Here is a 17,935-nt window from a genome sequence, read left to right on the forward strand (position 1 = left end):
AAAATTGAGATACAAAACTAAAACCCAGTATAGTAAATAACTTGCCCCAAAGCCACACAGAAAGTTAGAATTTTAACCTAGATTTCATAACAGCCAAATTTATCTCCATCTTAATTACATAAATTAACTTTCATTTGATAAATGAATGCTTAGTGTCTCTAGGCAATATTCACCAGTATAAAGAAAGTCTATTAGAAACAACCACAAATTTTCTTCTACGGAAAACAGTACTTAGGGAAACAATAATGAAGCATTGGTACTTCCTAATAACCAAGTAAAAGTTTTGAAAAAGTGGACATCAGCCTAAGATTTAATCTAAAATATAAGGAACAGGCATGCTTGGACTTTATTTTATATGAGTTTTTTTTTTCTTTAATCACAAATATGTCATTAGGCATAAAATCTAGATCAATAGCAGGAAGCTGTTAAAGTTAAGACACAATGTCGGCAAAAGAGCCAACGTTCAGTTTTCTCTCATTCCTTGGAGGCAGCGTCCTGGTTTGATGCAGAGCTCCCAAGTAACATAACGACCACACTCCATGTCATTGTAGAGAAATAAATTTCAGCAACTCCCTTCCATGTTGTTTTCTCCTCCATTTCAAGCAAGCTCAGCCAGAAACAACTACTTACTTGCTAATCCTCTCACTTTATACTCTCTTCTCTGATACATGACTTCTTAGGATAAATCCAAAAAGAGCAGGGAACAATAACACCTCTACATTGTATGCTTCACTTAACCTAGCCCCCATGGGAGCCGTTTGAACTACATGGAATTCACTCTGATCTGAAAGTTACTGCAAGCTTTACAAAAGACAAAAAAAAAAAAAAGCAAGATTTATTACATCAAAGCTGCCTTCTAATCTAACTTATTAGCAATACAGTAAAGCACAGATTAGTAATTAACATATTTGAGCTTTTCAATTTTCTTTTTTTTTAACATTTTTTTAAATTGAGTAATAGTCATTTTACAATGTTGTGTCAAATTCCAGTGTAGAGCACAATTTTACAGTTATACATGACATATGTATATTCATTGCCACACTTTTTTTTTCCACTGTGAGCTACCACAAGAGCTTTTAAATTTTCAAATGACAACCACGTGAGTCTATTTTAAGGACTATCAAGGTCAGCATCTATAAAGACTGGCCTGGTTCCCGACTCCAGCGTCCCTCCAGGCCACACAACCCTCAAAACTGAGGGTGTCCCAAGTCCCCTTTTACCTGCAGCCCACATAACAGAGTCTCTGCTTTAATGTCCTGGATAGCACTCTGCTCCCTCTGAAATGGGCCTCTGGGCTAGTCTATCCAGTTTTTCCAGGGCCTGAATTTCATTTCCCAACCCCAGCCCCAACCCTGGGGCCATACTGTCTGGGATGAGACCTCTCTGTTTATCTGCCTGGATATCACCTGCTTCCAGACTCTGTGTCACCATGGTCTGCCCCCTTGCTGGGACACCATCTGCTGCACCTTGCTGGTCAACTCGGACTCCGACCCCTGGCCTGTCAGGACAGCCTCCTGTTGCTGTCATCATTCTCTCTAGATCATGAGGCCACTAGCTTAGCTGGACTTTCTCCCATGGGCTAAAACGAGTTCCCATTTCAGTGGCTTAGTTCACCCTGGTGGGCACATCCTGTCTTACAAAACCAAACTAATCAGTCCTTCTGCCATCCAAGCACTTTAAATTCTGATGTTAGACTGCTCTATGCACTACAAAATATTTCAATTTTAACAGGTTTCAAGCTTAATTAAAAAAGACTGAGAACTGTTTAACAAAGAGTTATGGGTGTGTGGTAAGTATAAAAAGATAGTCATGCACCAACCTGTACTAGAGGGCGATAAACAGTGGAATATTTTCACTGACACTATAAGAGGTGACAAGGAATCATCAGATTCCGTTTTCCAAACAGCCTTCCAACCAAGAGCACATTTATAAAGATAGAAATTGGGAAATGAAATAAATTAACCCTTCAGAAGGTAAACAAAATGTCTACACCATAAAAACACAAGTTCTAAACCCAGTTACAGAGATTCTCACAGTCTACATAATTATAAGATATGTAGGTATTTTGCCTATATCGTAAAACAATTCTTTAAAATTTAACAATTTTGAAATGTGCCGTAATTTAAAACAAATGACAAAAAATCATTGCTGTTAGACCATGAAGCCACTACTACTTTGCATAGAAGCAATGCTTTCAGCAGCATAAGGGTAATAAGTCAAAGGCAAAGGCGTGTTGAAAGCAAAAGCAAGAAACGGAAACTTAAAACAACATAATCTTCAAACCAGAAATACTCTTCCAGAAATCAAACCCAATGAAGTCCAATCACAGTAAAGTTTTATTAAACAATCAGTCATCTAGGCACCATGCTAAAAGCTTTATAAATATCCATTGATTTAACCTTCTAAATAACTTTATAAGAGAGGTGCTATTGTCAGATCCATTTTACAGATGAGAACTTCAAGACTGGAGGTTAGGTAAATTTACCAGCTAATAAATGGCATAATTGGGACTCAGATTTGTCAATGATTTTTAACCCCTTGCACTGTGCTGTATCTTTGAATAATTTACTAAGATTCAGGCAGCTAGATGATGGCAAAGTAAGGAACAGAATAGAGATATGACTTCCAACATTCAAGTGCTCCTTCCATAAACTCTTTCGTGTCATCCAACTGTTCAGCGAGTTTCAGAAGGACTATGAAATCTCATGCGATGGGCTAGTAAATTGCCGCAAGGGAAACAGCCAAAGAAAAATTATAAAGTACTGCTGAAATTACAACTTGATGTGATGTGATTAAGCTATAATATGTATTTAAATACTAAACACAGACTCTACAGACTAACATATGAAATCATTTTAAGTGAAGGGGCTTATTTTGAGTGGACCCCTAGCAGTCAGCTCACCAAGTTGAGCCATGTTCCATATGACATACAAATAGCATGAAACCACAGACCAAACTAAACCAAAGAGGAGCCTCCACGGTAGGCGATGTGGATATGACCTTGAGGGACATTGTCCTTTTAACCACCCTGCAGCAGTCATGCCCACACATGGAAAGGTTATATACTGAAGACTTTAATAATTGCAGCTAAAATATTCATGATGTCCTTCAGCAATCTGAAGATACACCATTTGAGACAAATAACAAAAATCAGCTTATGTGCAGTTTTGGACAATGACTTCATCTTTTTAAAGTTATACCCTTGAACTTTTAGGGTTGTATTTAAAAACAACCATAAATACCACACTTCCCTACCAATGGATTATCATTTGTTTTGACTATAGTTACAATGTCTATGTTATTTACAAGGTAGGATAACAGAATGGCATTAAATTAATCAAAAGTATTTTGTGTTCTCAAGCATTTGTAAATTAGGATTTACAGACTGAATTTATTTGCAAAATAATCAAATTACCACAATTTTATTGAGAACATAATTAGGTGAAACTTTTTAATCCTTGGAGTTATATTAGTTTACGAGTTTAAAATAAAAATGAAATGATAAATCATTTGTCCTACCTCCATGTAGTATAAATGATATAACTGTAATACCACCTTACTATCAAGAACAACCGAGATTGGATCTAGTTAAGGAAATTGCAGACCTGAGTTGGAACTAAAAACTCCTGGTTAATTAGTGAGTCAGTTATCTGTCTCCTGTTCAATCTTGGCACACCCAAACCTTGCAGAAAAAGACATATCACATTCATTAACAGCCAGCTGTTAACAAGACAAATATAGGGCAAAGGTAAGCTGACAAGTAAATGCAAAAGAGATGACTTCTGCTCACCAGTGAAACCTGATTTACCTGGCCACATTCCGCTACCTATTGGGACAAAGGGGACAGGGTGCCTCATCCAGTGGAAAGAGGCTATAATTATGTTTATCTGGGCAGGGAGAGAGCAATCATAAGGGGAAAATGATGGATTCAAGCCAGACAGTAACTAGCCATTCTGAAGGCAGGATATCAGGCAATTTCCTGATGAGGTGGCCCTAAGAATCCATTGTCTTACTTCTCTACATCTTGTTTAAACATAAGAGGCACCATGATGAAAAGAACAATGGACTGGAAAGCATTCTACGTATATCTTATTTCATGCAATTATTTGATTTTGAGATTTGGGCTGGTAATTTCAAGGACTGCCATTACCCAGCTGTGTAACCCAGAAAGTCATTTCTCCTTCCGCAGCCGTGTTTTCTTCATATGCAGGCTAATTCTCCATTAGGGTTTGCCTGGGAAAGTCCTAGTTTATTTATACTGTCCTGACTTCCTATCTTGCTTAGCTTTTGTCGTTTTCATAGAGTCCCAGTGTTGACAATATGTAAAGACGTAAATCAGAATGATGTTTTCTCCTGAATCTTCCAGCAATAACATCCTGTCATCCACCAGCCCAATTCAGGAGTAAAGAAAGCCACTACAATGTGAATAGTAAATGTCTTGTCAAAAATGCATAAATTTCACCAAGGAGAGCAGATGTAGAACTACATATAACTATCTAGATCTCAAAAACAGAGTGTTGTGAAAAGCAGTGTGATACTATTTTTATAAATTCTAAAAAAATAAATCAAGACTAAATACTGGAATGGTTGCATAAATATGTGGGTAAGAGTATAAAATGGATTAGAACAATATATACTAATTCATAGATACTTCCGAAAGGAGACTTAACTAACTGCACCATTTTATTTCTTTAAAAAGGAAGACTTCATGACTATAAAATAAAATGTATCAGTTCTGAGAGGTGGGAGGCGATTTTATTCTTTGTTCTTCTTGGCATTGTTCAAATATCTCAATATACAAGTTATACTAATAAAACACTACTGAAACAAAGGAAAGGTAGATCTCATCAAAGATAGGCCTGGAAAAGTGTAGCCGATTGGCATGGCTCGTTAACTGGAGCTGGTAAGCATAACTCACATAACAGACCCACAGTCGGTTGAGTTGATGTTACAGACCGTCATTAATTGCTTGATTGGTATAACCCAGGTATAGCACAACCACAGGAGGTCCTTCTGGCCTCCAAAATGACTAATTCAAAGTATTCAATGTCCAATACCAACAACGCAAATGAAACACAGGACCTGATTGCAACAGATAACATAGTCACAGCCAAAGCACCAGCAACTTTCAAACTCTTCCAACGTGTATGACCAGGCTCTCTTTGAATAGGTCATAATACACTGTCCAAGATCCTTTTTGATATAACATATGGAGGTTGACAATATAGGTCTCTTAGCATAATTCAAAGAGCTGGAGACTGAGCTAAAAAAGGAATCCACCATCTAAGAACAGACAAATAATAAGCAAATACTAACAAAATGGAACAATTGGCCCAACATGTTTTACAATGTTATATGTGTTTACTATTTTTCATGGCACATTTTAGAAATACTTTGTTTTTACAAATCCAAGGATAGGGTAAGAGGGACATTCTACATTAATGGGCATCATTTTAACTTTCTGGATTGTTTAAGGTATTCCAAGTGTTTCCCAAGATGAGATTCTAGGTCCCCACAAGTAACAGTACCATTCATTGATTGCCTATAATAGGCTAAAGATTTAAAATTAGTTCATTTACACTAATTATTCAATTCAGTTCTCACCATGCTCCTGTGAGACATATCCCGATTTCTCTGATATAAGACTCAGAGATGAGAAATTTGGCCAAGGCCTAAGAGTTAAGTGTAAAGCTGGCGGGCCAGATCCTTGGAGTCTGTCATTGCATTGTCTTCAGGGGAGCCCTTCCCACATCAATGTTCTCAGTAACTGATCAGGAATGTTTTGTCTTCAGAGATGAGTTAATTACCAACTCTCCATCCCTAGTCTCTCACCATTTCATGTATGAATCCCTTGTGCCACTTTCCTTCCTAGTGGCACCAAGCTTCTGGAACCATCCCAGGTACCAGAGGCAGCCTATTGCAATTTCAAGCAGCCATTTCTCTGGTGAAATAAAAATATGTCCTCCTCTGATTCCCAGCCACTCAACCTAGTTTTGCCTTCTCAGTCACACAGGTGATATTCCTCATATAGTTGAAGAACATTAGCATGTCATCCCTTAGGACCTCCCCGAAGTACTAAATGTCAGCCACTCCTGATGTGATGCTCTTTCGGTCTCCTCACAGTCGTCTAGCCAACTTTACTCTAGATCTGTAGATCCTGCAGTTTACAAACCCCAGGGGAATTGCAAAGTATCCTGAGCTCTGCATCCTCAGTGTTCACAATTGGCGCACAGTAAATGGGGCAAGTGCTCAATAAAAACTTAGTAAATGAAAGAATGAGAAAATGAGTTTCGCAAACTCTATGAACATTAAGTGGCAGTTATTTTGATCACTAACAATGCTAAACTGACAATGACCACCTCCTTTCTTTGTATATATTTCGCTTTCTTTCCTTCACAAGGGTGTCTGTTCTGCTCTTTTGTTTGTTGTTTGTTTTGTTTTGTTGCCCATCTCCCCCTCTAGAACTCACCACTTACAAATAGTTTTTTAACAATCTTCAAAAAGTGATAGTCTGGCTGGCATGAAAATTAACAAGATTTATTTCTTTATTTTCAGGGTTGTGCTTGCTTGATTCTGTTACTCTTATTTAATACAAAATGACTAAGCCTCTCTTGTGCTTTTATTACTTATGACAAGAAGAAAATATTTTACACATTTCTTTTGGCTATTCCAGGCCTTTTTCTGTGGACAGTCAATAACATATATACTAAGTGTATATTTATGAATAAATGAAGATACTTTCTTAAACCAATACCCAATATTTGTTTAGCAAGGGTATTAGAGCTAGGGTCTAAGGTGGTATTTTGTTGTTGTTGTTGTTTTGGATTCAGACATTTCCAGCATGTCTCATGAGTCAGCAGGATGGATCTGTCAAGGATACAACTTCATGAGTACCTAAAAGTCCTTATAGGAAGGACATTGATGATGGCTGTTAGGCAAGCCCTAAGACCGCTAAGCTTCCCGAGAAAAAGCCATCTATTAACAGTTCCAGCCCTTGGGTCAGAGAGGGAAGAACCTGTTTAGAGTTGGTGGACAGAAAGAGTTGAAGAAACAAACCTGATCCAAGGACAATGGTCCGGTTAAAAAGGTGAGGAAGGATAGCTGGATGCAGAACACTGGGCAATGCGAACCTAGAAACAAAAGGGCACCACAGATTGGGGAGAGGTTGGTAGAGAGAACTGTGTCAGCCAAGGGACCACTGGCAGAAAGGCATGGAACTGGGTGAGTGACCTCAGGAGGAATAGCAGTGGCCAGGGACACCGAGAGGGACTGAATATGAACAGAAAGATGAGGAAGTTGATGTGCCTAGCAGTTACTCTTTCTCTTGAGCTATTTGGGGCTTGGAGTCTAGTCACTTTTCTAATAGAGCCCAGGACAGAAAATTACTGTTTGGCTAGTGTTAGTGTGAACTGATTGTCATAGTCCAGGCTGATATTACCTGGGATATTTAACATAGATTAAAACTTTATTTTTCTTTATTTCATTACTCATTGACCATAATAAATTTTGCTTTCCCACTTGCTCTAGGGCCCAGCGTTGAAGGAGCAAAGCTATTCTAGAAGGAGATGAAGAAAACAATCTTGCACGGTACTCTACATAAAACAGGAAACACTTCTCTCCAAATTTTTTCTTTGTGTCCCTACTCTGCAATCATCCACTGCATAATTCAAGACAAGAAACTGGAATTATTTAACTTTTATTAGAGATAACATGTTTTAACACATTGTAAAACTTCAAACGTTACTCAATGATGTCAATAACCTATTAAAATGAATGCCCCAGCACATATTAAGAATTATAAAACTGTCTAGCTGAAATCCCTTACTCTCTTGGATTCAATAACTCAAATTTAGTTGACCTTTTTAGATGGAACAATCCTAACTTCCATGTCATTATTTGGTCTTCTCTAGAATTTCATCTTTGGAATTTGTTCTGTTCCTACGGTGAGTACAATACCAAATGAGTGCTGTCTCAGGATGGGCTCTGCCTTATTTAGCCTTCCAACAGTGGTGGACTTGGAATATGAGTCAGAATTTGCTGATTTATTAATTTTATCCTTCAAAAAATCATGAAAAGAATTTTCAAACCCACTGCCAGGCATGCTGCTTGAGTCTCCTTTCTATTTGTATGTAAAAAAGTTTTAATATATCTTTAGTCAAGTCTATCAGTCTTCAATTATGGTTTTTGCCTTTGATGTCATATTAGACAAGACTGTAAATTATTCACCAATCCATTTTTAGTTATAGCTTACTATTTTTTCTTCTTCAATTAATCTGATATTTATTTCTATTTTGTAGGAATAAAAGATTCAACTTTACAATTTTTCTTAACAACTACTGCAATTGTGTTCTCCTAGTAATAAATACTTCCTCCACCAACAAGAAATGCTCTTTATTATACATTACCTTTACATGCTTTAATCTGTTTTGGGAATTTTCAAGATGATTTAGTTTCTCCTATGTCTCTATTTTAGTAAAAAATAACATACTATCATAGTAATAGTAATTTTATAATATTTTTTAATACTTGGAATTACAAGTTCTTTCTTCATTATTCTTCTTTTTCAAAAATGTGGTATTTTCCTAGTATGTGCATCCTTCCAGATGGATTTTAATAATCATTTTGCCAACCTCTCCCTAAAAATCTCTTTATGGCTCTACATGGAATTGCATTAATTTTATAAATTAATTTGGGGAAGCTAACATCATTATAATATTTATTATTCTCATCCAGGAATACAATATAAATCTCCACTACTGCTAATCTTATTTTGTGTTTCCCAATAAAATGTTATTTTCTTCATTTAAGTCTTAAGTTTACTCATAGATATATGATATTTGTTTTTATAAATGTGATTTTTTCATCATGTTTTCTAACCGTAGCTGTTATAGAAAAATCAATTGATTTAGACACATTTATCTTTTGTATGATGACTTAATTGAAGTCTCCTATTCTAATACTTCTTCAGTTGATTTTCTTGGGATTTTTAGCAAAAAATATATATTTTATATATAAATATTTTACATATATTATAAATAGTTTACATATAAGTATTTTATATAAAATATATATACTTTTTTAAAAGAAAAAAGATATCACCTCTTTTCTAGAAGGAGATGAAGAAAACAATCTTGCACAGTACTCTACATAAAACAGAAAACACTTCTCTCCAAATTTTTTCTTTGTGTCCCTCCTCTGCAATTATCCACTGCATAATTCAAGACAAGAAACTGGAATTACTTAATTTTCTAATAATTGTAAACTTTGAGAGACAGCATATGACACTATTTAAAATTAAAGACTCATGATTATACTACTTGCGTGCTTGTTCAGCTCTACCACTGTTAACTGTGTGCCCTGGGCCAAGTTATTTAGCTTCTCTAGGCCTCAGCTTCCTAATGTATAAAATGAGAATGACAGTAGTCAGTATTCCCTAGGATAGTTATGAAGTTTAAATGAGTTAATACTTGTTAAGTATTCAGAACAGTTTCTAGCATATATAATAAGAACTTTTCAAATGTCATTTAGTCATTTTTTAAAAATTATTGTATTGGATAGAATTTACAGAATGATGTTAACTGTAAGTGATGAAATAAGGCATGTAGTAAGTCTCTAATGTTTTTCCATTTTTTTCTGCTTTTTCACAATTTAATAACATCTCTCTATTACTAAATTACTGTGTTGTATATATGTGTGTTTTCTTAAAAGAAATATAGTTATATTTTATCAATGTCATTTGGAATCTATTAGAAAGTGAAAAATAGTAGTTTTATCCTTTAGTCTATGACCATGAAATTATTATAATAAATTTCTCAATACTGAACCACCTGTACCTTTCTAGAATAAACACCATTTGTTGTATTTTTGTTGATTTTACAGTCCTCTGTTTAGTATTTCAGTGAATTTTTGTGATTTTATTTTTTGTGCTACTTTTGTTAGTGTTTTTTAGTGTTTTTGTTTCCTGGCATTATACTTTTCATTAAATGAATCAGAAAAATGTTTCAACTCTTTTGCAGAGTTCATAGAGTGAAGGATAATGTGTTCCTTAAAAATGTGTATTTTTAGCCACCAATTATAAATACTTGATGACAACAAGACACTTTGCTCATCTAAACAGAGTATTTTAGCTCCTGCCAAATCTTCCTATGCAAGCTGGTTAAGGACATAGGTTTAAGCATCAGACAAAATTAGGCTCAAATCCTAACTTCACCACCTAGTAGCTAAATGTGTGCACTTGGCAAGGTGCACATTTGTCACAGGAATAACTATGCCTTCCTCACATTTCTCATACAGTTATAAGTGAGGGTTACATGAGATTATGCTTACAAATTGCTACACATTCCACCCACAATAAAGACTCAATAAATTATTTTATGTTCGTTTTAATTTTCCTTAAATACAAAATTAATGTTTTCAAATTTACTTGATTTTTCTTAGTATGGAGATTTTCAGTTGTTTATGCAGAAATAGAAATGCTATTGATAAAATTATTTGTGTGAAATTACTTCGTAACAAAGGGTAGATTTCATTTAAAACAGGTTACTCTTTGCTGACGTAAAAAGTTGACAAGAAAGCAGCAAAAATGCTCAGAGAACACATGCAAATGAAGGCACAGCCAATGAAATCACAGTGGGTTAGGAGGAAAGTTGCACTGATTTTGAGAAAACCAGGTAATGAGCCTAAACTGAATCTAATGTCTTCCACTCTTCCACGTTCCCTCGTTCTCATGGGAATCCAGGTGTGGGAGGAGAGTGTGAGGGCCTTCAGGAAAGCTGAGGCTCACTCCATGGTCTCTGATGGGCCATCTTAACTACCACGGGGAAGCGAGTGTCTCCCTCTAATCGGGAGAACGCAGCACACCAAGGCACTGGGCTGGCCTCAGATACATCAGCAGCACAAAGAAACCCGTTTCTCAAAAAAGTATTTGAGATTTATGTCCACTAATCAGCATCATCAAGAATGTCCACTTGTATGTACTGCTTATAAAGCTATCATTATGGTCTCTGAGGAGACCAGTATTACAAGAGCAGTGAGTTTATAAGACCTGACAAATAACATTATGAGTTTTTCTTCTGTTTTAAAGGAAAGAAATTTAAAACATTATTTTGTTGGGCTAGCTGTCGCTGTTGAGAACAATTTAAGGAAGAACAGCTAAGAACATAAATATTAAGTCAAGCTGGGTCTCTGTACTGATCACTGGTCCCTGGCAGACGCAAGATGGAAACATGTCGCTCAAGTTCTTGGCATGTGTTATCTGCTGTTAATTTGACATCAACAGTAGATTCTATCAAGCTTAAATTTAACCATATTGATTTGTTTTCTAAAATAAAGACCTCCCACTTTACCTTTTCTTTGCTGTCCCCTGGCTTTATAGCAACAAAGATATTTTCCAGGACACCCTCCATAGCAGGATTGATGGATCAAAAATGTACCCACCTCTATCTTTCCTGCCCCCTGTATGGCCTCAAAAACTTGATGGTTTCCAGCTCCCTCTAGATTTCTCTTGATTGAGTGCCTTTTCAGTATACCATGACTCCTGAAGGAAACAAAGGGGAAAAAGATTTATTAAGATAAAATCCCTTGTTCTTCATCTCTTTCAGAAAAGAACAAATGGTTCCTTAGGCACTAACATCTAATTTAATGACAAGCTGCCACACAATTTTAAAACAACGTTCACTGTTATTTTTTCATTCCTCATCCTGATTTCTTTTATACTTCTCTGATTTATAACAGAAGCAGGAGGAATTTTCCTGAGTAAGCATCTCAGCATTATCTTACAAATGAGGAATGTGTTTCTTTTTATTATTTTGTTCCCCACTCAAACCCACCAATTGTATTCTGATCACTCTTTTTGGTGTTTTGCTTTAAGACTGTGTAACAAGGGCAGAAACTTTCCTACTAAAAAGTAAAATCAATGATATAGCAAAATATGTCTCTCTCCAGCTTTTCAAATTTCCAATGAAGATAGTTTCACTAGCTAAGTAACAGCCTTTCTCAGATGTGTGATTTTTAACAGCCACAAATCCCCGCAACAGTTCATCTTTGAATTATAATGCCAAGGAGCAAGGACATCGTTTTCCTCAATTATATCATATGGTGATTGGAGTTCTGGAAGAGAAAATTAACCTAATAAAATCCGGCCCACCGACAATGCCTCAGCATCAAAAGTAACTTGAGATTTTGCTGTGAAGAGGCATCATCAAAACCAACACTCTTGGGTGGTTTTCCTGTTCATATCCGTTTAGATATTTCTTTATCAAAAGTCCCCATTTTTAAACTAATAATACAGAATACAACTTATTTTCACTTCCATATAGTCCTGACAGAGGTGGCTACAAGTGATCGCTGGATAAACCAGGCTCCCTTTCCCTTGGGAAGCTTCCATATTTGAACAGACACGTGGTAAATGCATCCTTGTCCTGGATAAGACAGCCATGTTTCTTTCTTTCATGCTGTGGAGATCATCTATTCTTTTTCCTATAACACGTACCACTAGGAATGTCAACATTCCTCTGCTTGTATGCACTGTCTAAATTTACTAGGGTTATTCAGAGTAGGAGAAAGTCCAGGGCTGTCTACTGTTTCCTTCTTTCCTTTCTAATAAACATCAAATTCTGTCTATTCCAGACTCCTAATGTTCCTTGGGCTCACTTGTCCTTCCAATTCCATTCCCACAGGCACCACCTAGCTCAACCCTCCTCACCCACACCTGCCTCCACACCATCAGTTCTTACAGAGATCGTGACATCTCTCACAGGTCTCCCTGGCTTGAGGCATGCCCCTTCCAGTCCATATTCCACAGACCATTCATGTTGGGACAGTAACTGAACTTTTAATTTGTATAAAGCCCAGGAATTCTATGTGGTGCAAATCTTCCACCATGATTCTCAAATAGTCTCTTTTGCTCCAAATGCCAACAGCACTATGCTAGTCACCTTTTAAATTCATTTGCAAATCATTTCATCACTCTTCTCTTTCCTTTGCTTCCCATATTTCTTCACAGCTTATACGAAAGCCAGTAAAAGGAAGCCCTCAGGGCACTGGAACACAGCAGGTGAAGCACTGAATTTGGTTCTAATTTCAGCGCTTTCCCTCATCTGCTGTTGACTTTCAGGAGTCATCCTTTTTTGTAGGTAAATGACGGAGCCTTGCTTATAAAAGGGGATGAAAATATTTACCATACTTATCTCTCCAGGTTACTCTGGGAATCAAGGAAGATCATATACAATAAATTACAAATAGATAGTGCTGTTATTACCCTCCCTGAAATACAGCAAAAGTGAAAAATGTGCTTCTTGTATTTAACACTAGATTTGGTTTGGGATGCAACAAAGGTAGCTGTGATCAGACTCCTAAGTCTTGCAGCTGCCTTTTGGGATTGTGACATTCTGAAGAGTCTTTGTTTTGGCTTCCAAAGGAAAAACAAAATACCAAAAGAATCCTACTCTAATACATTTAGATTTCCAAGATATCGAAATCTAAAAAGGGAAAGAAAAGGCAAAGGGACTCAAAACAGTGACAAGTCTTAATTGTCTGAAACTGCCATTGAATTAAAATTATCCAGCTGTCATTTATAGCACAAATGCTAATATAATCTCCTTAAAACCTAGCTAAATCCTCTAGATACCACTGGACACTTTCCAATAGGAAATACACGCCCATTCTCTATCATTGTATTTACAAAAATAATAAAGTAGAGAATGCAGAATGTGTACAATAGGATGAGTTTGTTTTGCTTCTAAAGAGGAAATTAAAACCATCAGCCTGAATATCATTTATTATATATAAGTAGCCTCAGCTTAAGGAAGTTTTATTTTAGACTAAAAAAACCCAAAGGACTATATTTGAATTCATGCATCTAAACAAGTCAATGAAAGTATAGAAATTAAGTGTAGAAAGAGAAGAACAAAGAGATAGGAATAAAGACCACAGCTGTGTTTTCTTAAAATCTGGTGAGACAAATGTTATCCAGAGTTCACAAAGTTTAAGTTTTCCTTTGCATAGGTATAAACAAGTAAAGAAACACAACTCTCATGAAGTGTAATTTTTTTATTTGAAAATTACTCTCCCATATTGAGAAGGATCTGTAATTTTGTTCATTCAGTCATGCAGATATTCAAAAACCAAAACTTACTGAGTGCTTCTCATGAGTGAGACTTTGTACAAGGTGTAATAAAATGTGCTGGTTTGGACCCTTGGCCACATGGGGCTAGCAACAAATACTGAAAGAACTGCACAAGCAAACAGGCCATATAAAAAACTTCCTTCTTCTTCTGCCTAGAATGCACATTATCGTCCTGTGCTCTCGCTAGTAGGCTCTGGGCCATCCTTAAAAGCCTAACTCAGAGGTTGCTGCTTTTGAAAAGCTCTTTGGAATTGTTGCAGTTTGGTATTAATCATAACCCCTGCCCTGAAACCACTTTGTTCCTAACTCTCAGATGCACTCGTCATGGTCGACTTTGCACTATAGCTCTGTGTGTGTCAATCTTCCCTGGCAGCCTGCGAACATCTTGAATGGCAATGTTTTATTCATCCATCTACAGCACCTGGCATGATATTCTGTAGGTACTTAACTAGTGATTATTGAATGGAAAATTCATACATCTCTACTTGCAGGGGCAAAAGGTATATTACAACTTTAAAATGAAGGTTTGCAAATGTTTTATGCTTATTTTTGCTACATATAGTTCTAAAAAGATGACTTTATACCATGAATTTACATCTTTGTGAAAAATGGAAAACTCATGTAATCAATTTATAATAAATTAATTTGGTTCACAATCGAATTAGCATTATTCTATTCAAATTCCTTTATTTACTTATTAAGTTTCCCTCTCATTGATTTTTAGCCTATACTCTTCTATTTTTTCCTACTGTATATACTTGATTTCTACAATTGTGATAAGTTTTTAAGCTAGTCTGCTAACCAGATCCTTGGCCACTGCTACATTTTCAAAAGCTTTCATAGCTTGGATATACATAAAATTGCAAGTAATCTGTTTATCCATTCACTCATTCAGCAAATATTATTATCTACCATGTTTTAGACACCACAGAGAAAACAAAGACCCTGCTTCAAGAGACAGAGGGTTATAGCCAGAGTAGCTGGTAGGAAATATACACAAAATCAAAATTTTATCTGTCATATCTCCAATTTATCTAAAATCATTAATTCAAAAAATTTCAAATGAAGCCTCAGTAGCTAAAGAATGAATTAAGAGGAACTGATAAAGATAACTAAGAATCAGAGAGAGAGTCATGCTTTAGATCTAGTTAATATAAATAAACATCTTGTCTGTCTTCTTAAATTCAAGTCAATATCATAGCCATTTGTAACAGGCAAAGTGAAATCAAGTTTTCTAACTAAAAATGTAATGTTTGCATTGTAATACTGCTTTTACACAGCAATTTAGCAAAGTTGATCAAGAGTATCAAAAATGTTGACAAATTCTGACCCCAAATCCTGTGAAATTCCCTTGACCTTTCAGGTCCCCAGGATAACCCTCTTTTTACTTTATTGTTGTTGTTGCTGCTGGGAGAGGAGATAAAGGGATTTTAACATTTAATAAAACACATGTTTTGTGTCATGAGCCTTGCTACACTCTGTGTTTTACCCACTTAATTATCACAACTGATCTTTTTTTTTCTTTTCTGAAGAAGAAAAAAGGTTTTTTTCCAAAGCTTAGAGATGGTGAGATACCTACTTAAGGTCACACAGCTAATAACTCATAAAGACAGGATTCAAGTTCAAGTCTATCTGACTTGAAAGCCTGTGCATGATCCACTGTGCACCATGCTGCCTCACCATATTCCTGGACTCCTGACCTAGCTTTATACATAACTCTTCCCCCGAGTGACTGTTCTCACGACTCAAACGCAGTTCCTTGATGCTTTGTATCTCAAAGCTCCAAGAAATATGATCTTTTTTCCTTTTAACCATTTCCTCTTTCTTCACATCTCATATACCAAAGAAAACTGACCTCACATCTCAGATTAAAGAGAAAACTTCAGTGCTATATGCTGACCAAATTTATTTTGCATATTCATAGAATCTGGATGGATATAAAGAAGTTTGATTTAAAAGGCTTCCTGCTGTGGATTATAGGCCCAAAGAACAAATTAAGTAATGTATTAGTTATAAATTAGTTATGTAAAGGATATCATAGTTTTCACTCTCTTGCATTCTCTTATTATATCATTATAATCTAAAAACAAGTTCGTTGTGAATACCACCTGGGTTGCCCTCATGAAATAATATGGTGCTCAAAGTATAGTGTAGTGAGTGAGAGCACAGACTCTAAAGACAGACTTTCTGATTATAAATCTTTACTGTGTACATTTGGCCTGGTTACTTAACCTTTCTGGGCAGGCCTAGACTTCTCCATATGTAAAATATCTACAATAACAGTACCTCTCACATAGAGTTGTTGGGGGAGTTAAATGACATAATTTAATTCACATAGAACAATGCCTGGCACATCTTGTGCTTAATATGCATTATAGTTATTACTACTTTTATATAACAAAGACAAATAGAATGTTTCTGCCAATGGTCTATATGATAAAAATGGTAAAAAGTTCACTTTTAAGTGTTAAGTAGCTTTAAAAATAAGGCACCTCAGAAAAATATTTAATTATTTATTACAATAGATATACTATCTTAGTTGTCCTCGAATTGAATGGCTTAGACACATTAGTGGGTGTGCATGTATGTCAAACAAAAGTCTGTGTGCATTTCTTAAGAGGAATTTTTAAGTTTTTAAGTATTTTTTTCAAAAAGGATATAGGTCCCTCAAAGAGTGTAGATTCCAGTGTTAACACAGAACTTTCCCCCTTTGTACCCAAAGCTCTGCTTCCTAAAATCTTTACAGGCAAACAGTTACAGCTCAAGGCCAGAAATACTGAATGAAAAAATCGGGGGAGGGGGGGAGATCAGAAAGATTTCTACCACTTTTCTCTAACTGGCCAGCGTCAATTATTTCTTAAGTCTGATGGATGTTCATTGCTTTATTTCATACCTTAGCCTTTGATGCAACTGTGCATTCTTCCAAAGTACTGAAAGAGCTCAATTTTGGCCTTTAAAACATGTGTGCGGATCTTCAGGAAAAGGTTTGTTCAATATGGGCAACTTTAAGCCCTAAAAGCAGAAGTTAGCCTTCTTACAAGAGCTAATTATTTCTGACATTTTATCAGCTCTCCTGAAGAGTCATTTATTGACTGTGTTAAATATTAAAAAATAGAGTAAGATGTGGTCCTGGTGAATTATCTTCTGATTTTTTGATACAGAAAGACAACTCAGAGCTGTATCTCAAATATTAGTAGCAAATTCTTGCACTGATATTGAGTCAAAGACTTTGCAATGCAGGTCCACTTGAGCAGATCAGAGTTAGCTTGCTGGTTTTTCTAATGTGTAAATACTTGCTTTGGTTAAATAATATTAATAGGGAAAGTAACATATTCCATGAGGCATAAAGAAAAATTGCTTTCCATTGACCCAGAAAACTTACCTTGCAACTAAGCCTGAAGGAGAAAGAAACCGGAATGAAAGTATTTGAAAAGAGAACTCTGGCTGCCATAGCCATGCTCCAAGTTCATGTTTAATTAAATTTACAACAATAATTTTACATCAATAATTCCATAAATTGCTTGCATGTTCATAGAACATAAGTTATCATCTTTGATTCTAAGGTCAAGTACTTACTGCTAACAGCCCTTGTTCCTCTGAGGGAGGCTTGGCCCCCTGCCAGGCTGTACTGCTTCTCCCATGGGGACGGGCCCACCGCTACTGTACAACTCCGTGGGGGATGATGCGACACCAGCAGCCCCCTGGTTGCTCAGCAACAACCCCTTATGATTCCTCTTCTGGGACTGCTAGGCAACAGCGCTGAGCCTGACCCAGCTGCTCCCAGCGCACTGCCTCACAAGAGGGCCAGGT

At 36.2% G+C, this 17,935-nt stretch overlaps 1 protein-coding gene across 5 annotated transcripts in view; it reads right to left on the reverse strand.

The window, feature by feature from the left end:
* Positions 1–17,935, reverse strand: part of PKIB (cAMP-dependent protein kinase inhibitor beta) — a 98,613-nt gene that overhangs the window by 67,614 nt on the left and 13,064 nt on the right. For 3 of the 5 annotated variants that reach the window (XM_031456236.2, XM_031456235.2, XM_010979174.3), the window contains exon 2: positions 11,437–11,536. The exons of 1 other annotated variant lie outside the window; for it this stretch is intronic. The gene's annotated coding sequence lies outside the window, so the exon portion shown is untranslated. Of the gene's footprint in view, positions 1–11,436; positions 11,537–17,701; positions 17,876–17,935 lie in introns of those variants that run through there. One more of the 5 variants, XM_064486732.1, reaches the window with a different exon arrangement.

Source organism: Camelus dromedarius, chromosome 6 (assembly GCF_036321535.1).
Source record: "Camelus dromedarius isolate mCamDro1 chromosome 6, mCamDro1.pat, whole genome shotgun sequence".
In the NCBI taxonomy this organism is placed as follows: Eukaryota; Metazoa; Chordata; class Mammalia; order Artiodactyla; family Camelidae; genus Camelus; species Camelus dromedarius.